The following is a 24414-nucleotide window of genomic DNA, read 5'->3' on the forward strand; positions in this document are numbered from 1 at the left end:
GGTGGTTATACTGAGGATGAGGAGGCAGCGTGTGTTACTGCTGCATGAGTGGAAACTAGGGGTGATTGTAACTTGGTGTTCTCAGAGCCCTCCTGGGACTAAAGACATTGCTCTACCATCTATCCAACCTCCTCCTGTCAGTGGAGGTCACAGAATTATCATGGAATGGTGATGTAGGTGGGACCTTAAAGCTCATCCAGTTCCAACCCCCTGCCATGGAGAGGGACGCCTTCCACTAGACATGCTGTAATGCATCTGACTTGCCAAGTAGGATTAGAAACAGCACTTTGCTTATTTCTGCCTGTAATTTATGTACAGTTATTTAGGCACAGGGACTATTTCTGATAGTTGCGGTGAATGAGGATACTATAATGAGGGAAGGTGCCTCGCTGTGTGTGTGCCCTGTGGCATAATGCAGCATCTCATCACGAGAGCATCTCTTGGTGTCCTGCACTGCAGGCGTGCCCTCTCTTTCTGTGGCTCCACACATGCAGGCAGAGGTGGGTGTTTGGTTCACCACCAGATCCTTTTGTTTCATTGGGCAAAGCTGTGTCAGCAGTGGTGTCCCTATGCAGAGGGATACGTGAAGCTTCTGTTTAAAATAGAGTTATTCTGGAGACTACAGAGGGCAAAAGCTTTTTGTTTAATTCAGAATGGTGTTAAAATGTATGCCTTAAATCCCTCTATGTTCAACACCTGGGATCAAAAACCAGGCTCCTCGAATGGCACTCCTTTGTCCACCTGGATCTGGAGGGAGAGAGGGTAGGAGCAGGAGGAAGCAGAGCAGCCTGGAGTGATGCTCAGATAGGGAAGTGGCAGAGGAGCCTGTATGGTTTTAAGTATTCCCAGTGCTTTGCGGATCAGGATTTGATTTGTTTGTTGATTTATTTCAGTCTGCATAACCACAAGCAAAAAAATACCCAAGGCTGTGCTTCAACAACTTGGAACATCATCTGCACTGAAATGATCTGTGGGGTGGGAAGTGAGCCATGTTTGCACTTCAGTTTGGTGCTGCTCGAATTAGGAGAGGCAGGGGATTGCTCTGAGAGGCATCGCACCCTGCGAATGGTGTGGGATGAGGAAGATGTGGGACTTCTCTTATACTAAGCTGATGCTTGGCGTTGTCTCAATGTGTGATGAGGACAGAGAGTCTCACCCACACCAGCAGGGGCTTCTGATCTTGTCAACAGCACTTTAATCTCCCCTTTGAGAGCTACCTGCCATGCCATGGGGCTCTTTGGCTTGCTCCAGTCTGGCTCCAGGCTGTAGGGAGCTGCAGCAGTGCAAGTCCAGGTCCTGCTGGGAGAGGAGCCCTATGGATTGCATATTGCAGCATCTCTGCTGGGATGAGCGGTGAGGAGTGGGTCCACCACTGCAAAGGGGAATGAAGAAAAGAAACCCAAGCGATTTGCAGCTGCTAGAAGAGATTGTGCTCTGTTGTTTGCAAGTGCTGTGAGTTCAGACCTTCCCCTGCGAGGCAGGCGTTTGCTGGAGCAGAGCGTGGTCACTGCTGAGACCAGGGCTGCTCCAAGGAAGGTTGTCAGTGGAATGATGCTGTCCGGGGTGGAAGGTTTCCTGTAATATTTTTATAGCTGAAATAACCCCTTCACTGATGAGTTGGACTCAGCACTTTAGTGTTTTGCCAGGATAGGTGTTTCATTGAGGGCTGGTATAAGCTGCAGCAGCAAAGCTCATTTTATGCCCCTATAAATGGCATATGGACAAGGCAGATTTGCTGGTGTAGCTTATCGTTGCTGGGTCACTTTCAGCAGGCTTTTCCTATCAGGCATCTGTCTTCAATTTAGACTTTGTCCCTCAGCCCATTGGTATACCCAGAAGGCTTTTGAGAATCTTGGAATACCTTGCTGAAGGCCTTTTATCCGACACTGCATTTAAGCATGTACTATTTAAATACCTTTTAATCATCCTAATATTCTTATGATTGCCTACACAAGCTGCTGTTCCCTGGGGTTGTTACCGATGCAGGTCGACCAAAGAGATGTCAGACCACTCTGCTTCCAGCCCAGGGAAGTGAAGGCACCAGGGAGACCTTAGAGCAGCTCCAGTGCCTAAAGGGGCTGCAGGAAAGCTGGAGAGGGGCTTTGGACCAGGGCCTGTAGGGACAGGCCAAGGGGAATGGCTTTAACCTGCCAGAGGGGAGACTGAGATGAGCTCTTAGGCAGAAGCTCTTCCCTGTGAGGGTGCTGAGGCGCTGGCGCAGGGTGCCCAGAGAAGCTGTGGCTGCCCCATCCCTGGCAGTGTTCAAGGGCAGGTTGGACACAGGGGCTTGGAGCAAGCTGCTCTAGTGGAAGGGGTCCCTGCCCGTGGCAGGGGTTGGAGCTGGAGGAGCTTTAAGGTCTCTTCCAACCCAAACCATTCTATGATTGCACCCTGGTGCTGGTCCTGGGTGCATCACCCAGCACAGTGATGCCAATAGGGAATAATGGTTTCATAGTAACTGAGACAAAACCCTGTTTAAATGTGCCCCTGAAGGGGATGGGGAAGAGGCAAAGCAAGATATACCCATCTCTTCCAATGACTGTTAAGGAATGAATTATAATTTACATTTTCCTGGAGTAGTACAGTGCATTACATTGCTATTTAAGAATGCCAAAAAGGCTACATTATTCCATTAATAATGAGCATGGAATAAATTATCTGCAGATGACATTTTTTAATTGAATTGCAATCTAATATCCCAGTAATATATTACAATAATAAGAGTATTAGGATGATTAAAATATATTTAAAGCCTGAGCCAACTGAAACGCTGAGATCTGGTGCTGGGTGAAAGGCACATGATGTATATCTGTCTCACTGATTCTCAGAAATGGGCATGTAATTTGGTGGTGTTTGGCTCTGCAGTGTCATAAAGTTCCTCTCTGACGTGTGCTTGAAGTCTATTTATTGTCAGCTTTAAACATTTCTTCCCAACAACAGCAGTACTGGGGGCTGCCTTAAGTGCAAGCAGAAGTTATAATGCATTTTGCATATGTCTAGCAGAATATGTAGGTAATGATCGCATGGAAAAACCTTAGTTCCTTCCCTTTGTCCTCTGGGAGAGGACTGAGTAGTCAGCATCACAGTTGGAACCCTCTGGAGCAAGCGAGAGGGTTTCAGTTGCTGTGGTTAATTAGCTCAACTCATGTATATGCATTTAGGGTTGGCGACTTCTCTCAGTACCACAAAGACAGCATGGGATGCGGTTAGGGAGCAGGTTGACTCCAATGTGAGCCAAGCTCTGTTTGCCCTGGAGATTTGATGACTCCCTCTAATAGATCCCCCCTACACTTCTGCATAGTTCATACAGCTCCATCACCATCACGTTAATTACTGGCAGGTAAAGCATTTGCTGTGGACGCTGCAGGTAAGGAAAGCACCGCAGTGTCCCATAGAACCTGCTTTGTGTTAGTTACCTCATCAGCTTGCTGCTTGTTAGCAGGAATGTAACAGCCACTGAAGTTAAATACATACAAAATACGTATTTTTACATCTAAAATACACGATATTTTATATCAGTCCTGAGATGGATTTTCCTGCTTGTCTTCAATAGGAATGAAGGGCACAACTTTAACTGCATGCCTTAGGAAACTCAAGGACAATATGCCGTGCCCTGCTGGTAGCACAGCATAGGGCATCCCAGCCTCCTTCCTTCTTTCCTTTTTCCCCCCACTCTACCCAAACAGGCTATCCTCTATTGGGTAATCCAGGAAAACCATCCATCGTTCAGCTTTTCCAATGCTATGAGGTTCAGTCCTGAGGCTGACAAGCACAACAACCTTCTGTTGCCCCAATCCATTATAAAATTTATTATGCCTTAATTGATCTTTAATCGCCCCGGCTTGGTTAGTGCTTATTTATTACCGAGTACTCCAGAACCCACTGAAATAAAACCCATTCCAGCAATGAAACTGCTGACTGAAGACTCTTGCTACCAGTCACAGGGGAAAAGAGCATAGACAGAATCCCATTAGATGAATGCCTATAAAGAAACAGCCAGCCTTCTGCGAATGGGAAGATAAAACGCAGTCATAATTTAAACCATTTGATATAGTAAACCCTTAGAATATGTTTTGAAAATTCCTTCCCGTAGGGGTGAATCACTCCCAATTCACTTACAGCACAGATATCGGGCTTGTCAGAGAAAAAGTATTCCTTGTGCATTTCCGTGCTGGAATTAAATGGGGTTTGGGGAAAGCTTGTACACTGAAGTGTCCTTTGGGGGTGCAGAACAGTGTGTGCATCTATCTAGGCATGAATTTGCATGTTCATATAGTGTGGGCATCTGAAAGGCCTATGGTGGGTCCACTGCAAAGGCCTATGGTGGGTCCTGTGGTCCAGATGCCCCCGTGGTGATGGGTTTGTTTAAGAGAAGAGTTGGTCATGGAGAGGGGAGGGGATGCAGGGCTGGAGATGGGAGGAGAGGCCTCCATAGGAGGTGGGATTTAGGGCCAAGAAATAACAACAGCCTTTCAGAAGGAGCCAAGGAAAGGTAAACAAGGCAAGAGGAGAGTTTAGGAGAAAGATGGAGCTTTCTGCTTCTGCCCACTGACCGCAGGGCTATGGGTGCCCAATGCAGTGCAATGGCATCTGGGGCTGCAGCAGCGAGAGTTTGTTTCCACTTCCTATGCCTTTGCCAGACTGAATCCATTTGAGCTGAAATGCTCCATGACAGGAGCCTGCTGAATGTGAATTTGTCTCTTTGCTTTCTGGAACCCACAGTAAGAATTGCTCAGCAGCTTTCGGTAACAAGATTAGAGAAATGTCCAGTGTTTAGCCCTTGCTATAGAAAAAAGCATCTTATTATTACCACTGCAGTGTGAAGCTTTAGCACTGGGTGTTCTGCAGTAGGGGATTTAAACCTGGCAGTTGGGTTGTACTTGGAGTCAGGGACTTTTTCTCTGAATTCTCCATACATACAAAAAATAAGGCAAAGTTTGAGAAAATGAGTCTTTGACAACGTTGCTTTGTGAGTGCAGGGCAGTGTGCTCAGTAGAAAAGAGGGAACCTAGTGGGGGTGTATGCTGACTGACTGTTATCCCGTAATTCCTGCAATTCCAGGAGGCTTTGCATTTACCATGTTTTATAACTCGGTTTCCTTCTTCCCCTCCCAATTGTTAACGCTCAAGATTACATTGATAGTAAATCCCCACCTGGCAGAGCAGCAGCCATCAAGCATAATCACTTATGACCCATTAGGATGGTGCAGCTTCCATGCGCATGGAAGACAGTCATCTTGATATGGGGAAACACAATGCTCACAACCTTCAGTTGTGCAGAGATGCTGGGGTTTAAAACTGCAGCTTTGGAGTGCCCAAGATTATTTCGGCACCAGCTGCAAAGAACTCAAAAGATTTCGTTTATTACTTTCTTCAGGAGTTGAGAATCAAAATCTATTTGGGATCTTTGAAAATGGACATGGCACTGGAGGATACTGGAGTTGAATCCTGCTTTGGGGGACAGTGTGGGAACTTCTGTGGCTCTGCAAACCCAAGCAGGACAGGCTTGCTGCTGGGATTCTCTTTCTCCTTCTCTCCAGGGTATAATAAATAGATACTGTAGTTCTTAAGGTGCTCACATATTACGGTTGGATGGGGCTTGGAGCAAGCTGCTCTAGTGGAACGTGTCCCTGCTCGTGGCAGGGGGTTGGACCTGGATAGGCTTTAAGGTCCCTTCCAACACAAACCACTCTGTGGCTCTATGAATATTTTAGGTACCTCTGTGTGTAAATAGTCAGATTTACTGAGTTATTCCACTACTGAGTCAGTGGCTTTGGTCTCCAGGAATAAATACCCGCTGGTGGTGGCAGATTTCAGTGAGAGCCAGAATGAATCCTTCCATTGCCACGGACAGGGATGGCTGATGGCATCCTCCCATTGCAGTGCCAGCCTGCTCCCCTCCGGGAAGCCATTATGAATAATTACACTCTGTAATTACAGCTCCACTCAAAGCCTCGCATGCACCCTTAAACAGCACTAGAAGTCCTCGACATCCTGCGTGGGCTGTTTCTTTGCCTGGTGGTGGTTTAACCCGGTTTATAATCTCACTTCATTTTAAAGCTCAAGAGTTAGAAATAGGCTGAAGGGAACAACTTTGTGCTGTGTTCCATAATAAAACATCCTCAGCCTGCGTTGCCTAAACACTCGGAGGAGCCCTGCCAGCTAGAGAGCCTGACCTTTTAGGGTTCCAATTAACTCCCTTGCCACCCAGCCTTTGATTGCAGCTTTTCTGGTGGGCAGAAAGTTCCCAAGGCTTTAATTTTGACAAGCCTGGGAGCTAAGGAGCACAACAGGGGAGAAAAGAAGCAATCACGGCTTTGTCATCCGAGGGGGAGGCTGACCCTTGTGTCCTATCAAATTTGGTCCTAAATATATTTTGCCTTTATTGTACAATGCCCTTCAGCTGGCGCAAGAGCTCCTGAGCTAATGCATTTCACCAGCACCGGCTCTTCAAGGTGAGAATTGAATCTTGTTGCCCCTTGACAGGGATGGAATAATTGTGTAATGCAACGGAACAGTTTTTAAATGCTAATATTGCCACCTGCGACTTAATTTTATTTTTTCCTTATTGCCTTTTTTTGTATGACATTTCACAGCCCCATGGTCTCAATAGATGTATCTGCATCGTAAAAATGACACACTGATGATTTAAGGGGGATAGGCAGCCTGAGTGAAACGGATGGAGTGCTTTAAGAGTGTCAGTTTAGCACCTATTACATAGGGTCAATGTTCATTTCCAATACATCATTAAAGCATCCTGCTAAATCACTCAGAAAATGTTCGTGTTCTCCTTTTTGAGCCACCATGTTAGATTACCGGGATAATGAAGTGTAACTGCACATAAACGGCAGTATTGCACAAGCATATTTTATTGTTTTCAGGGCCACTGTTCTAGGTTATTCTGAATATGAAACATTAAAAAATCCACAGTGAAATACTGAGTACCTTCTTAGGCGATAGCTCCCTTACTTGCATTTGAAGGCAGCTACCAGCTCCATCAAATTTGATATCTAGTGAAGTCGTTTTCCCACTCTATCAGTTTTACAATATACAGTGTTCACTAAACTAATATCAATAAAATCAAAACTGCCCTCAGCCTGGTAGCTAGTTCTTAAATTACATTACAGAAGATGTATTGTATTCCCATTCTTTTGAGAAGAACCTGGCAAGCTTGGTTATTTCAATAGAAGCCACCTTGCCAAGGTCATTTCAAGTGCAAGGTGATTTCTGCTGGCTCCAGATGCTGTTATCACAGCAGAGTCTCAGTGATACCTCAGTCACAACTGGAATCTTGATTAACTGGTTAAGGCTGAAAATCAGGCTTTGGGAGGAATCAGGAGTTAAAACCATGAACCATTACACATTTACATCACTCATTGTAGTCTATCGCTAACACTGACCCTTGCCGCAATAATAAGTGCTGGTAACCACTTGAGATGAATGTGGGTCCTATGGAGAGCATGTACTGAAAATGCTAATTTCTGTTGTGCTGAAACAAGGAGCACAGTGCTGGCTTCACCCAGGCAGGGAGAGATAAAATGTCAGGTTCCCTCAAGCTTATAAAATATTTATTTCCTTTTACTGCATTTTGTAATGGAAAGCATGGCTTTTATTTACACATGGGTGGTGCAAGTACATCCCAAAGCGCTTGTTCTTCATCCCACCTAATCCAGGACCTGTAATTGAAAGGCTTAAATTAATACCTTGGTGACTCTGGGTTTTTGCTGCCTTCACTAATCAGAAACAGGTACCTCAGACTTTCCTGTGTTAATTGTGGAAGGGGTCTCCAGTTTCAAAGTCCTTACTTGTAGGCTGCATCTACCAGGAGTCATAAATGGTAACACACGTAGGCAGAGCAAACTGTGATGTGGGGATAGGGAGTCTGAGGATAAATCACTATGGGCAAGATGGGGAGCTGCTGGAGGAGAGGTGAGAAGTGGGGTGATGAGGGATAGACCTTAAAGCTCATCCAGTTCCAACCCCTGCCACGGGCAGGGACCCCTTCCACTAGAGCAGCTTGCTCCAAGCCCCTGTGTCCAACCTGGCCTTGAGCACTGCCAGGGATGGGGCAGCCACAGCTTCTCTGGGCATCCTGTGCCAGCGCCTCAGAAGAATTTCTGCCTAATGTATAATCTAAATATTAACTTTTCTCAATTCTGATGTTCTCCTCTAGTCCAAGTCAGTGCAGATGTCCTCTTTGTCTGCAATGCAGAAAGGGCCAGCACATGATAGACCTGTGAGAGGCTTTACAGAGAGTAGGAATCACGATGGGAAAGGCTTCAGGGTGGAAGTGGAGCAGACAGTGGCAGTGCCCATGGTGACATGGATTTAGGGAGAGCAGAGGAGCTTTCCGAGGCAGGTAATGATGCTGGCACTGCAGGTTTTTTAATGCTTCAGTTGGGAAATTCCTACCATTAACAAGACGTTTGTCTTAATGACAGGCTTATTTTAGAAAACGTTCAAAGCTAATAACTATACTCAGTAATGATAGTGAACATTATTGAGTTTTCCCCATTCACCTGTAAAGGATTGTAAAAGACTCCTACCCTGCTGCCTATAAAGTCTGCTGCTGGCTATATACTCTGCTCAGCCACCTCTAGACCCTTCTCACCAGGACTTGCAGGGAGACATTGCTTGAGAAGGTGCTGGTTCACAAAGCAAAGAGGAGTTAAAGAAAGGATACTGAAGTAAAGTGGTTTTCCCATCACAAGTGAAACATGGGATCTGCAATGGGAAAGTGTTACATGAAGAGCAGAGGGTCTTATTCCTTGTTTCTACTCCCAAGAGCAGTGGGTATTTCAGCACATGGTGTTCCCTCTCCACGACAGGTATGCATGGGTTTGAGCATCCTTTCAGGAAGGGGACCACGGCTTTGCTGATCTTTTCCTAGAATCAGGTCTCAGTCATAATTCAAGGTAGGTACAAGTCCTCTGCACCCTCTTCTGATCTCCCCTGATAAGGGGAATAAGCCCTTCAGCACGAACTGGGGGTTGGGACCTCCCTGCTATCCTTTACTTGGATTCATGGGAAGGACACTTAAATTTGTATTTCTAGAGCAAATCACTTTCTACAGTCAGTAGAAATGGTCCCATGAGCTATGGGATTTGGTCCTGATTCAGAGGCAATGTTCTTGTCCTTTCAATTTATTTTCTGGCCTTCCCTTTGGAAACAAGCCAGTGCTCCCTCCACGTTCCTGACTTCAGTTAATTGCCTGAATTTTTGAAGATCTGTTGGGTTTGTTTTATGAAGCCGCTCCAAGTTCTCCTGTCTGCCCATATTTCCTTATTACAGCGCTCTCTTACTCCTTGCGAGTGTGGCAATATATCAGTATTATCAGATCTTGCAATCCTTCCACGTTTTGAAAGCTTTGATAGTTTCCTCTTAAAGCAGTGATGCCCTACCCTCAACCTTTCTGGTCTTGGGCTGGTTCTAAGGCAGCAGTATCCGTTTCACAGCGCAGGGACACTTTGCTCCTTGCTATGGCCATGTGTGCATAGTGAGCAAGAAGAGAAGCCGCGATGTTGGGTTTGTTGTCTCACGGCATGACAGCTTTGCTTTGATTTTCTCGCACTAAACGGTGGTCTCAAAGGTTTCTGCTCAAAACACACAGATTAATAAGTGAGCACTCACGTCCTGTTGAGTGCTGCACACAACTGCAGCAATCGGCAGCTGCTCCCTCAGTAGGTTCTGTGCTCGTGAACTAATTGTTTCCCATTTATCTATGCTGATCAGCAGCTGATTTCTGCAGCTGCAGTCTCTGGTGTCATGCAGGACAGCTCTAGCCTTCCTCATGGTTTACTGTGCTTCCAGACTTCGGGAAGCCTCTTGACCTTGTTGCACAGAGAAGGGACCACACTTGCTCCAGCTCCAGTATGGAGTACGTAGCTCCAGATTGCTTCCCAGCGCTGGCCATGGCTCATTTAATGATCTGTGAAGCCAAAGAGCCCGGGGGAGCTGCAGCACCTCCATGGGAAGCAGTGTGAGTAAGAAGGTGTACATACTGATTGCCACGTCCTGCAAAACCGGTCATTAAAGCATAAACTATGCTATATATAATACCAAAACTATGCATTAAAGCATAAGAGCGCAGGAGCTCCTGCGATACATGCAGCCGAAGAATGTAAGTGTTACCTTGAGGATTACTGTGCTGTCTGATTTAATTCTTGTGGCGTTTTACTGACAGGTCAAAGACAAAAGTGATTCTGTTCAGCAGCACTGCACTTGCTCAGGAATGCCACAGCTGAAGCTTTTTAAAGGCTCGTTATTCAACGTGTTGTGTGAAGCGCTGCAAAGCCATCATATCCTCCAGCAGCTAGCCCTCAAACATCTCTAAACCTTTGATTTATATGATAGGTCTTGTCATTTCTGCGGGAAACGTTGTTCCACAAAGGGTTTTAACATGACTTAGTCAGAAGAAAACATTGTACCTCATTTAGTGCAAGCACCAGTTCCCGAGCGCTGTCACACTTTAGTTGTAAAGGCTCGGATGTGGTCCGATGGCATGGAAAAAAGTGGTGCTTGCATCTGTGGGTCAGCATTGAAACCCAACTCAGCTGAGCCATTTTGGCCTGATTGATGTACATCCCTGCATCTGAATGTTATGCCACTGTAAAACAGTATACTAGGGGATAAAACTTTAAAGGTTGGTAATAAAGAGGTAATAAATGGGGATATACAATAGGCTAATGGGAAACTTCATTTATTTCCCTGAGTTACAGCTGACCCCATAACTCATGAGTGGTGGAGTGAGGCTGAGTTGTGAAAGTCATGAAAGGTCATCAATAACAAGTGGAAGTACATGAGTTAGTCTGTTGTGTTTTCTGTTTGCGTGCATTGTCTGATGATAGCTGTAGCAGTGATGTTGGGATGATGAGGCTGCGAGGCAACCTGAAGGAGCACAGCATCCCTCATCAGTGTGGCTGGGACCCCAGCCCTGACCTGTGAGGGGGGGGACGACACCCTGCCATCTTCTCCATCATAAATGGGGATGAAGGAAAGCTTGCAGCTGAAGTACAAAAGAGACAAGGAAGGTGCCAGCACGACAGAGGTGATTTGTTGTCTTGGTCCCATAGGCACCATTGCCACGTGGTAGCACGCCCCATTTTGCTCTTGGTAGGGGTAGTTGGTACAGGTCTCCAGGGCACAAGAAAAATCAAACAAGGATCAAAAGACTCCAGCAATACCCGCTCAGATGGCTTGTAATGTAATGTAACAGCATGAAGGAGCAGAAAGTCTTTTGTTGACATTCCTTGTGGTGTTAGGATGTTAGTTCAGTGGCTGTGTATTATAATCCAGTCCCCAGTCTCCTCTCAGTCTGTCTTTTCAGGTTCAGTGGTAACAGTTCCCACTCTGTCCTTCTGCAAACCCTTGCGGAAGCCAAGGTCAAAACAGCCTATGATGGCCACTGAAAACTCAGGCCTTGCTCACTCACATTTTAAGACAAGTGCTCCAAGAAGGCAGCTGTGTATATGTAGCTATTCCACCCATAATGGGATTATAAAGTAATCTCAGGGAGGCTGGAAGAGTAACCTTGGGAAATAAGGCATGTGTCTGGTTCTGGTTCAGATACGCTGTGTAACTGCAGCTAAATAACGTCTGTCTCTGCTTCAGCTCACCATCTGTAAAGCAAGGATTTTTACGTTCTTTCCATAAAGCAATATTACTGGGGAGAGGAAAAAAAAACCAGCAATGAATTGTGCAGATATTCTTGTCCTGGGGAACCAGCCACAGAGCAGTGCTTGAATGGAAAGTCACCAGAGGCACCTAAAAGAACAGTGTTTTGATGACTCAGTTAAAGAGCCAACACTCTTCCTGCTGACAGCATATTGAACTTCAGAATTTGGTTAGAAGGCACTGTTCTGCTGACAGCACTGTCTTTCAAAGGACATGCAAAATCAACACCTGACCATCTGTAGTCATTTAAGATTCACCCATAACATTTGTGATGGAGGGGTTGTTGTTGACCTTGACATCTTGGACAGGCGCCAGCTTCTAGCACTCTGTAATAGTCATCAGAGATAAACTACTCACATCCTCTTCTGTCATGAAATACCCTTTGAGTTCTTGGACATTCGCTGCCTTTTGTGCCCTGAGCAAGCGCAGGTTTGCATCTCCCACTGCAAGCTGCAGTGAGCTGGAAGCTTCAGTGGTATGGTCCACATAGTCCTGGAGTGAGGCCATTCAGACCCGGAGTCTTCCCAGAACTATGGTCACAAGAGACCATCCCATGCAGGGTTTTCCTCTGGTGCTTTAGACGTGCTCTGCCAGGCTTCTCCTCCAGGTGGTCTTCAAGGATATACGTGTCTGGTGTGCAGACAGATCCCTTGTGCCTTGGGAGATGAGGGCTCTCCGGATCTCCCCACTTTACCTCCTCACCTCCGGCCCCCTACAGGAAATAAGCATCCTTTTCCTTAAACATGTAGCATAAATATCAATGAACAGTTCATACCCTCAGGTATTGCTAAGTGGAGAAGCTAGGAAAAAGTAATACTAGAGGAGATCAACATGAAATATTTGTCTCCTTGGTTGAAAATATCGGGGAGCACTGCTTTACCTGGTGCAGTGTCCTTGCCTTTTCTCCTTCCTTCAATCACTGTTATCTGCAATTTGGGAATAAAGGCTCCATTCAGTCTGAAAGGAGCAGTTCTGCGGTGGTTTATGAATGCTTTGTTTGCTCAAACATCTGAAATATATTACTCTGAATCATTAAGAGGGTTTTTTTCACAGTATGTCCCTGACTTCAGTGCTTCATCCTTGACGTTTCCTATATAAGCATTGCTCTTGATTTATACTGAGAGTTAATGATTTGCAGTGCATGAAGTTTAAGTCTTCAGAGGGAGGGGATTTGAAATTACAGGCATAGCTTTAACTTGGGGAGAAGAACGGAGATGTCTAATCAAGTCATCCTTGACGCACACCTTCAGGCTATTGATGCTCTTTGTTTTGAGGTTTAGTCAGTGGCTTGCTGCAAGGGAACAGCCAAAGCACTGATGAGCAGGGATCATTTCAGAGAGCATTTGAATAGTAACAGGACCTGATCCTCTACCTCTGCTCCAACCTATTTATTTATCCCTTGCTGTGCTGTGAGCCCGTGCAATGAGCCAGCAGAAGGTCTGAAGGATTTTTCCTGGGAAGTGCATATTGCCCATGGTTGGAGGTGAGGTTTGCCTTGCTCATGCCAGCGCTGAACGCTGCTGCCTTCTCTAATGAAACAAGGGTGGAAAATTACAGCCCTCCTTGGTCTGACCTGGACTGAAAGAGCAGCATCTCTCGGCCTTTGGCACTGGTTGGCAGCATGTTCATTTGTGGGATGCCCTTTTTATGGGAACGGGGGCAATCTTCTTGTTTCCACACGTTGGCATTTTCTGTCTTGCTCTGTGGAGCCTTAGTGAGGGGAAGGGAGAAAATAGCAGACAAGATGAATTAGAGCTCTGGCAAAAGATGAAGCGTAGCTGTAAGACAAAGAATATTCATGTCACCTGATCTAAATGGTGTAATTTAGCTAATGCTTATTAAATCCCTTCCCCCTAGGATTAACCACTGCCAGAAACACTCACTCAAGCACCTGTGGTCGTGCCAGACGCAGAGAAATCCCAAGTACTCATAGCGGAGTTGGTCACCACAGTGAAAACATGGGAAAGCAGAATTCTCCCCATAATAATGCATGGCATTTTGGGGGGGTTTGGCAGTAAAACTCAAGAGAAGGGAGACAGGCTTTGCTCTGCTTGACATAAGTCGTATTATCCAACCGTGCCTTGGTTTCCCATGCCATTTTCTGGCATTATTCCATGTTTCCATTGCTGCTTTCTAGGTCATAAACTGGGTTTCTTTTAGCATGTGTTTGAACAGAGCTTTGCCTCGTGAACCCTTGATCATGGTTGAGCCCTTTTGTGTCTCACTAGCCACATACAAATACAAACCAAACCTTGTCAGGCATCATGTCTGGTGCTGCAGCACTGTTGGGACTAACTAAATCTTAGCTCCATAAATTACCCTGAATTGTTTACCCAAATTAGCAATAATACAGTAGAGCCAATTAATAATGTAGGATTGGAGATTACTTGGAATGGATATAAGCCACAAAGGACTATACATCAATTAAAGTACTGCAGAAGGCTTTTCACTGCATGCCCTACAGGTATGCGTTGTATCTTAGTGAATGAATGTCATGTTCTGTTTGTGAAAACCATTTTGTTATCAAAGCCATGACTTAAGCAATGGATAATACATCCTGGTGTGGACAAGCCAGCCACTGATCTTATTAATACTTGTGTTTGCTGCAGGTTTTACATTGGCTATATTTAACTTTGACATTAGCATCATGAGCAGTAACTACAACTTAATACTGTTTTCTGTGGGTTTCCTGTCACAGAGGTATTATTTAGTAAGGTATTAGCAAAAGCAATTGAGCCCTCAGTGCTGATGTTCTGCACAAGATAGTGGCTTTTCATGATGTATTAATTTGTATCTGACCTTTGGTGAGTGAATTAATATATTTTCAATGTTATTTCTGTGTTGCTGCATAAAATAGAGGGGGAGGAAGGTCTGGGGCATGCGAGGAAGGCTGTTCTTCAGGGAGGAAGCAGCTATGAGGAGGGGCACTGCTTTAGCTGTTCTGTGTTTGGGTTGTTGTGATGTGCACAAGGACTTGCAGTCTGAGAGGATTGCTGGGTTTTAGTTCACATTACGAGTGAATTGGTTCTTGGAAAACCAGAGCATCTGGTTGGTAATAGTTGTGATGAGCACTGCGCTAAAGATCTTCAAAAGAAACTATCCCCAGGCTCTTGGTGTGATGGATATTGTTATTTGGGGCACTTGGCATATGGTGGCTATGCTGGCAAATAATTCAGCATTAAACAAGCTTTCATTTGGCCCACTCGATTTCTGGGCTGTTGTAAATTAAATATACTTTTAAAGAGTGTGCTTGTATTTAAGTTACAGACTTACTCAGAGATAATTCGTTATAGATAGTGCAGTGTGCGTTCCTCAAATGTTCCCTTTATTGAGCTGGTTTTAATTTGTGGTCATTAAACGTAAACAAGGCATGTACCTGCTGCAATCAGCCTACAAAGTCAATATTCAACAGCCATTAACAAAATGGTGGTATCTAAGATTGTATCCTCTTAGAAAAGAAATCTCTGTGATCTGGTCTGTAACCGCCTGTGTAGGAAGGAGGTGGTGGGTAGCACGGAGCCATTTAATATCACATAGGAAGAGATAATGAGATAGTTGGTGAAAATCAAGAAGGGAACAATGAAAAATAGGAAAATAAAAAGATCACATTTTCATGGGAAGAAAAAATGGAAATGAGCAGGAAATGAGGGCCTGTTATTTTAAATACTGTTTAAATACTTTATGGTCCATCCAACCCATTCCTTGACTCTAAGATTCTAAAGTCCTTTGGTGGGAATTGGCAGAGCCAGGAGCAGGACCATGCTATGTTTTATCCTTGTCAGCCTTTGCTGGACTCAGGAGGTGGTTAGAGGGAACGTGTCAAACCTGGAGGTGATGGGAAGAGCTGTGCTGTGGCAATGGGGAAGGGACACTGGGACCAGCCCTCCATTGGGTTACTGAAGCTCGGCAGGGACAGGTCTCGGCCAGGTTGGAGCTGGGAGCGGGCTGGAGCTGAGCAGAAATGAGGCAGAAGGTCTAAAAAGCACTTTGTGCCAAATAATCCCTCTCTAAGGCTGCACAACTCGCTTAAAGCAAACATGTCAAAGGTGCTCACGAGCGTTTCTGAAGCGGATTTAACAGTGAAGGGTGTTACAGAAACATCCAGGGAGAAATGAATCATTTCTGCCTTGAGAGCTGCATTTGAACAGCTGAAAATAAGGTTGAGGATATACGATAAGAAAAACAAAATGTTGAATAGCAGCTCTCTAAATAAGCCCTGTCTGCTCCGTGCAGGAATAGCATGTGCTGATGGAATTCAGGAAGAGAAGTGTGACCCAAGTGATGCAGGCTGTCTCCGCTCTCCTTTCCCACAGTTCCTTCCCTTTGCAGTTTGAATGTTCTCCTAATGCCAGGGGGTTTATGTGACATAAGACTTATAAGCCAGAATGATAAAGAACAGCTTCTATAAATCATTTTGCTCTGCAGATTTAGAAGTTTCAAGAAGCTCATGTCAGCTGGTACACAAAGTATGACTGGCCACATTTGATTTTGCCAGCATATCTTGCTTTTCAATGTGCTTTTTAATATTATAGTCCGGATGATTTGTTTTCCTGTTACTTTCAAGGATGCCGCATTTATCATTCTTGTATTACTGGAATTTAAGTTTCTCACAGCAGTAGCCACAAATCTCTGCTTCAGAGTATTTTTGTGTAATTAAATTTCAGTTTTCTATGTGGATTTTGTCTGTGAACCTCTGAGGGGCTTTAATGGGAAATCCACAGACACGACACGCCTGTGGGTATTTGTGTGGCCCCTGTTCCCATGGCTGCTGAGCAGTCTTTACAGACGTGTTATCCCTAGAATGGCCTGGAGAGGTCTTTCCCGTGGGGGAAACTGAGCAGGGGTCTTTTTGGGCAAGGACTTGTATCTGCTTCTCCTGCCATCACCACTGCTTTCGCCATCGCTGGAGCTCTCTGCAGAGGTTCCATCTCCACCAGGGAAGCTGTGTTGGTGGCCGCGTGAAGCCTGTGCTTACCCCATCCCTGCTGGTCCCTTCCGAACCTCTTGCTGTCCATCCTGCAATTCCCTGACTCCCAATTATGTTAAAAAGCCCCAGCTGCCTGCCAGGCACGGTGAGGGAGCACTGATGGATTACCCAGCCCTCTCTGTGCCTTGTTAAAAGGCTCTTAACTGCAGGGGATTGAGCTTGGAAAGGTTGAATGAGGAGAAAACCTGCCCACAACAATAGATGTGCTGATAGCAGGGACCAGGGGGTTTTAGTTAGGTACTGTTCTTAGCTCTCTGCTTTCCCTTCACCCTCCTCTCCGTAAAGAAATGTTATTTAATTACCTGTTTCTTGCAAATCACTGCTGTTCCCTTGCCCATTTCTTTCTCCTAAGCTTCAGTTTGGGTGGGTTTGAATATGGAAAGGATGTGGATGAGAGTGCCGATGCAGAAGTTTTTACAATACAGGATGCACTCTGGATAAACATTGCTGCAGAGCAACCTTACTGTAACCTCGCACAGTGTTTATGTGTGTGTCCACAGCCAAATTTGCATTATTTATGCCAATTCCATCTCTATATATCATTGCAGCATGCATTAAACTGATCCAAAGCCTCACCCTCCAAGGCAGGACTAGCAGCAGCACCGGGATGAGGAGAAATGCATCCTCAAGATGCGCATTCAGCTGAGCTATGGCATAACTGGAGTCTTTATGGCCATAATCCTGCTTTGCAGGCAGCATTCCTGCATGATGTTATGGAAGTCCCACATCCAGTCGGGGTGCATGGCATAAATATCTTGCTATGCCTTATAGGCACTCGCTTTGTACTGTGTTAGGTTTTCCCCTGTTCATCTATAATTTACAAATGAAACGTGTTCTGTTCTTATACTGCTGGCCTGGGACCTGGGAAGCTATTTGTAAGGAAAATCACCCCAAAGCCTTTGACTTTAATGGGGCAAAACCCAAGCGGGCAATGGCTGGACTGGAAGGTGAAGGATGAAGTAGCTCATGTTCTGGCTTAGGATGGTGTGAGCGCAGGGAAGCAGAGTCTGTGCATTTATTGAGTATCCTGAGCATGGCTGCGGTCAGAAAAGATGCAAGATCCATATAATCCCCACGGTTAAATTTGCAGTCGTCCATAGAAAGAGCAATGAAAGCTCCATGAAAGGTATTACTAATGCTTATTTACAACTCAAAAGGTATGCTACCGCTGCTTGGGTTGTTTATGAGCGCAGTAAATGCGCGGATATGAAAGAACTAAATATGCTTGATTTTAAATGCCTGGGGTTTTTTACAAACCCCGAATCTGATGTTTAGCAGCCGTGTGGGGCTTTTTTCTAGGCTCCTTGTTTCCTGGTTCATCCATTTTTCAGTGTATCACATTCATTGCATAATGCTGGCCAAGAACTCAGGTGAAATGAATGGAGAGTGAGAGATTGGAGCGGTTCAGTGGAGCCATTTTTGATGTCTCAGTGGTTTTAAACTATATATGAATGCTTCCTGAACCCCAAATACCCCATGGCCTGACTTGTCTCTATTTTCAAAGTAATTTACATACACATTACAGCAGTTCCCACAAGTCATGCTGAACTTAATGGTCTGACAGTATTTCCATGATAAACCCTAGGGGTTTATAGAGCATCCATAAAAATTCACTCCGGGGAGAAACTTGGCCTGTCACATCCTCCACCAGAAGCTGTCTTTTTCTGCCTTAAATCAGGTATAAATCAGTTCAGCTGCTGTAACTTAAAGAAGTTACAAAAAAAAAAAGTGTAGTGGCTTCAAATGGTTTTTGGTTCCCTGAAAAACTGTAGTTTAAATACAGGTGGTGGCTGTTCTTTAATGCTTTGGAAGAAGTGCTCATGCTAAGGAGCTCTCCATTTCAAAACTAGTGAATTTCTGAAGGACTAGGAAAAAACTTACAAACTCCTAGAAATGCTGAAATAAACCTTTTACAAGGGGTAAGTGTTGCTTTTGTGGCAGGGAAACAACGGATGCTACTTCTGGCTTTCAGTTCCAGTAGGATAGAGAGTGCAAAATGCAGACAGCACTCTCACATCTGTCCCAGAGACCATAATGTTCTTTTTTGTCCTGTGTTCAGTGGCAGATTTTAATACTCCCATCATTATTCAGAGAGAGGCAGAGGAGGACACCGTGTCTGACTTTCCTTAGGAAAAAGAGGCAAATCTTTGCAGGCCCATGTTTGACTTGCTGTGTCTACCAGGAGTAACCTGAGAGCCTGTTGCTCTTCTATGAAGTGACTGGGGAAATGCTGTGTCTGTTACAGTCTAGGCAGGACGCTGTTGACACAACATGGGAGTATTTGATCAAAAATTAATCACATCAACATTGCTCTCAATCTGTGGGAAATGGGAATCTGAAAGAAAAACAAATGCGTTTATGGAAATCATTCTCTAAAATAGACTTCTTCTGCCTATTTACATAATGACTCCATCACCACCCTCAGGAGATTGGATAATTAAACACTGAACAACTTATATTTATATTCATGTACTTTCAAGAATGAATGAATTATCTCTTTCTGCACAAACTAAATGTTCTCCTTCTGATTAGTAACAGGAGGGCAGTGGTGAGATTTTAGGATGGAAAGCGTGTTTCTTGTTTTCTTTAGGAAAGCGTTGTTCTTTAGGATACAGTACATCAAGAAGCTGTGTTTGGTTACAAGTCAGTGTAAATGATTTTTAGCAGATTTATTAGCTAGGTGAATGTGCTTGATACAAACCCATATGGGAAAGCTGGGCTGCTTTCTTGAATGTCTATGATTTTTTGATGGAATTTGGGTATAATTGAGATAAATATCTAAGCAGCTGTTTGAACAGATTTTGCCTCTCCACATGTAGATGTTTCCGGTGCAGGTGGCTCTATTGTAGTTACTCACCTAAAGTTTCTCTGTAGTCAGCGTGAGGAGTTTAAATTTTCAGTTCAGGTTAAGCTTTGTTTTACTCTGCATATTCTCATTGTCTAAATAACTGCTTTGTGCCACCTGGTTTTAACCTGGTGATAGATGCCCCTGTGCACGGCAGGGGGTTGAACTAGATGATCTTTGACTGTCTCTTCCAACCCAAACTGTTCTATGGTATGTGAATGACAGTGTATTATGGACACAGCTGCTGAAGAGAAGTAAAAGGCATTGTACTATTTAATCATCCCAATAGCTGTTTTTGTCTTGCATTTAATCTAAAAGTCATGGCCACAGCAGCCAGAAGAGCTGTTCAACTTGACAGGGATGAGAGACAGGGTCTTGTCCTTTAGCACCACGCCAGAGCTGAATATCACTGGTGATGTGCACACATTTATTCTGCATTCCATGACAGGACAGGTTTTAGCTTCAAGAGCAAGGTTGGGACCTCCCTCAGAGAGTCATAGCCTGTGGCCTTCAAGAGTAATGACAGAAGAGGGCTTGAGGTACTAAATCCTTTCATGCTGCTCGAAAGAGGACTGTGCCTTTTTAAGGCTTAGAAAACAACATTACTGATTTAGTAGAGAATTTACAATAAAATGCTTCCTGAAGTAGCACGCCCAAGGTCCTGAGGATTTATAAATTACATTAAGAGCTCGAATTATTTGCAGTTACAAAATAAAGCTACGAACATTTAAACCTAGCTTTAGAAAGCATTGGATTATTCCCATTAATTAAGCTTGCAAGCCTTAGAGGGATGCTCTCTTTTTGAGGGGAACAAACCTCCTGGAATATCCCACAGAGCACCCCTGGGCAGCAGCGGGTCACCCCAAGGGTGCCCAGAGCTCTTGATGGTGTTTGTCCCAGGTTATAAAGCCAGAAGCCGCATCCCGATCACCTGCTCTGCACTGAAGGAATTCTCTGGGTTAATTAATTGTGAACAACGTTAATCATGTTCATTAACAGTTCTAATGTCATTAATTAATAGCACAAACATTTCAGTGGCATGACTGCCTTTCCTGTAACACGAAGTTGCTGCTCAGAAAATGGAGTTTTCCTTTGGGCTGGGTGATAGATAGTCCTTTCTCCTGACTCTGGGAAGGTGAGAAAGCAAATACATCTAGGTAAGCCTGACTTGTTGGACCTTAATAACTAACCAAATGTGATGGCATAGCAACATTTCTTCTGGAGATGGTCCTAAAAGCAGCCAGCGTGACAGGTTTGCAAAGGCATGCAAGCCCAGTATGATTTGTGTGCTAAGGTTTTTATTAATTCATTTATTTGGTCTGTGGAGTAGGATAGAAACTAAATCACATGCTAATACAGGTAATTTATAAGCATATTATACAGTGCTTTACAGGTTCAGATCCACTGAGAATGATAAAATAGATGACCACCTCTAATCCCAGGGTCTCTCAAAAGGTATCACTGGAGTCTTTTGTTGCCTGGCCAGATTTCATGTTCAATTGCATGTTTATAAATACATCTCACATACAACATGGTCATTTTAAGAGGGTCTAAAATTGCTCTGCCCTCTCTATACAAAGCCAAGTACATCTCATCAAAATTATCGGGGAAAAAATAGTTGTGATAGGTATATCCCTCTGATCATGAATGGTTTTGATTTTCTTGACTGAGTTACAACCTCACCTAAGAGCATGATCACCTAGAGAATCTATTGAAAGGAATGCCAGTATTACATTGACTTCCATGGTGCAATACTGGGACACAAGGCAAAGAACAGATTTGACCAATGCACCACAGTGCATAAACACAGCTGTAGGACTTGGGGAATTGGGTGGAGGCTGAAGTTTTCACCCCATTAAATCAGTCCTGACTCAGACCATTGCTGGAGAAACACGATGAATTTAGGGCTGCATTACCCATGCTTTGGTTCACAAATAAAGGTCTCTTTACTCAGGAACATTTACTTACAGGCAAGAATCCATGCTTGAGGCTTTCTTTGAAAGTCATCCTCCCATTGCTTCAAACAAGGCTGCATTGTGTTCCATTGTCTCCCAAGTGAGAGTAAGTCACAGGATTAAGAAAACATTGCTTTGTCCCCTAAGCAGAATCTAAGCAATAGAGTTGGTTGCTCCATATTCTGTTTTAGCAAGGCAAGATATCTGTGAATAAATGTAACAATGATTAAAGGTGGCAAAAATGTATTAGAAAGTGTATTTTCTTCAGATTTAAGGGAAAAGATCTAATTAATGATACTAAGCACTTTTTAAAGTGTGAAATCTGTTTCTGTATGTAGTGTAGCATGAGCAAAGGCAGGCAGGCAACCAACATTTACTATGTAAATTACCGCCACGCAGTGCTGAATCAATGAGTTTTCCTCCATAGATGCTCATTCTGGGTTGCTCCCTATAATGACCTCAATTATACATGTCTTCATTGTGAAATTATGATTGCCTTTGGTGGGCTGCAACTGACAGCAGAGAAAAAGATTCCCAAGATAAAACAGCACAACGAGTGATACCTGCTCGCATTAATATGCAGAGCTTGCGAAGGTGCAAAGCAACTCCAGCTTAGCACCCTAGGAAATCAAACTGGGGCAGAGGAAGGGCCGAGGGAGATGTTTGACAATATCATGGCATTTTTAACAAGAAAAGGAATTAGTAAGGCTTCATGTTCTCATCTGGTACGGCAAGAAATCCAGTGTGAGAGTATCAGAGTGGCTACTCCTGGGTTGCCAAAGGTGCGCAGTGCTTCACGGTTTATCTCAGGCTGAATGTAAGAGCAGAGGGGAAAGGCGTGAGAGACAGGACAGAGAGATGCTTCCAGTGACCATTGGCAGATGGGGAGTGATCCCTCACCTCCTGAATGGGAGAGCTGGGTTTGAGGATGGTGGTGTGCAGTTCCTGAAGCCACAGAGTTTTCAGGCACTGAGTTGCACATGCTTGGCCACCTCTTACTGACCTTCATTTAGTGCAGTGCCTGGTGAAAGATAACTCCCGGACCTCTGATAGACAAGAGACATGGTTATAACCACTCCTTCTTAAAAGTGATTATTACTAAGGTTTTACTGCTGTCTTGAACTATTAAAAGCTGAGTCAAAATGACAGCATCCCATTATGTGATGATAGCATCTCTCCCTGAAGGAAGAGTAATTGGCAGGAACCTTTCTTTATTTCCAGCTGGAATAAACTGAGGAGCTGCTTGAAGTGAAATCCCAGAGAAGAGTCCCAGGTTTGACATGACTTCATATATATGATCAGCTGGAACTCTGGGACTGATGCTGGTTGAATCTACTGAATATGGAAGCTGTTGTGCATGCACCATCCTGCAGAATTTCCAAATGAACATAAAATTGCTTGATTTTTAGGACCAGATTCCATTCCAGCCTGTGTTCTGCAAGCGGGCACACTCTGAATAATACCCATTTATTCTGAACAGGGTTATATGCATGGTAAAAATCCTTTTATCTCATAAAGGTTTTTTAAAACTAAGAAGAACAGTGTTCAGTACTCAATCTTGAGGCTCTACACAAAATCATTATGGTGACTTGACTAATTTGTAGACATAATCCAACTAGCATGAGTGTGTCTATGCTCTATAACTTAACTACAAGATTCTGAGTTTTTAAAAGCCCTCTCATCCTCTTAGGGAATCTCTGCTTCCTCCACAGTGCACCTGGTTGTATAAGGAAATCTTTTTATTGGTAACAATAAAGCAGTGACTAAAGCCACACAATATAATCTTGTGTTAGTAGAAAAGCTTTTAGATGTTAATAAAATGCCCTCAAATGCCCTCCATAGAAATACTCAAGAAAAGGAGCGTGTTTGTATTGTTGAAGTGGTCTGTGTTAATTACATGCTTTAACAGAAAAAGTCGTCTCCTGGCCTCATACAGTTCCATCCAAGAATGGCAGCAATGCAAGGCGTCTTCTTAATTGGGAGTTAATGTATTTTTCATTACTGTGTTTCTAAAACGTAAAACCAAAGCCTCTTTAGCTTGTCATTTGGAAGATGGGCAGGGAGCCTTCAATTCTGCTGCAACAAAACACTCCACAAATGATGCTGAAGAGTGAGCCCAGCGTGAGCCAGGGAACTCAAGGCACTGTGAGAATCAGCAGAGGGAATTAAGGAAAACAGCAGTAAGGTGAAAAAACAATTCTCTTGGAAATAAATGACCCTCTATTTCATTTCTCCTCGCGAAAAGATGTCCTCATTAGTCCTACTCCATACTACAAATTATCGTAATTATCAGTTCTTTGTCCTGTCAAGTGCACTCCAAATATTTTATTCATAGAAAGGAGCCCTCTTTTATGCTGAAAATAATGACGTTATTGGCTCCTACGTGCTGTTCATGTGCTTCAGGCAGCTGGATGAGGGCGATGGGATAGGACATCTCTGCTCCTTTGGGCCATCAGGCTGAGTTGCCACATGTGGGATCTCCTCCAGTAGGTACCTGAGGGTGATGTGATTTAATGGTGTATTATCTATTCCTGGGTTTGCCTCTAGTCTGCTCAGTGACCTTGAGTGGGTGAGGGTCTCCTTCCCTTCCCAGTCTTTCTCTATATCTCCATTTGGATGTTAAGGTTTTTAGTGCAGGAACTGCTTAATGGTCTGACTGTGTCTGGCCCTCTTCTCATGGATGGGAGCCACTGCCACCCAAATCATAGCAGCAAGCTGGTCAGACATTCCTCTTTTTCATCAACCATAGATCAGAACTGAAGCTACCATCTCTTCAAAGCAGTTTGTACTCTTTCTGAAACAGCACTGGGAATATTAAGTTGGAGAATGGCTCTGCTGGCAGATGTGACATGCAATATTGTATTGATCTTAGCAGCCTTCAGTCAGCCTTGGATCTACAGTGGTGAATACAATTTGTGGCACATTCAATTAATGTCTTGCTTAGGTGGAAGAAGC

The 24414-nt window shown here is 44.2% G+C and overlaps 1 protein-coding gene across 8 annotated transcripts in view; it reads left to right on the plus strand.

Moving 5' to 3' along the window:
• The window catches only part of FSTL4 (follistatin like 4), a 391441-nt gene that overhangs the window by 330300 nt on the left and 36727 nt on the right, over positions 1 to 24414 (plus strand). The window lies entirely within an intron of this gene.

The sequence above is a fragment of the Pezoporus occidentalis genome, unplaced genomic scaffold (assembly GCF_034315485.1).
Source record: "Pezoporus occidentalis ecotype Australia unplaced genomic scaffold, CSIRO_AGI_Poc_V1 ctg55, whole genome shotgun sequence".
Lineage (NCBI taxonomy): Eukaryota > Metazoa > Chordata > Aves > Psittaciformes > Psittacidae > Pezoporus > Pezoporus occidentalis.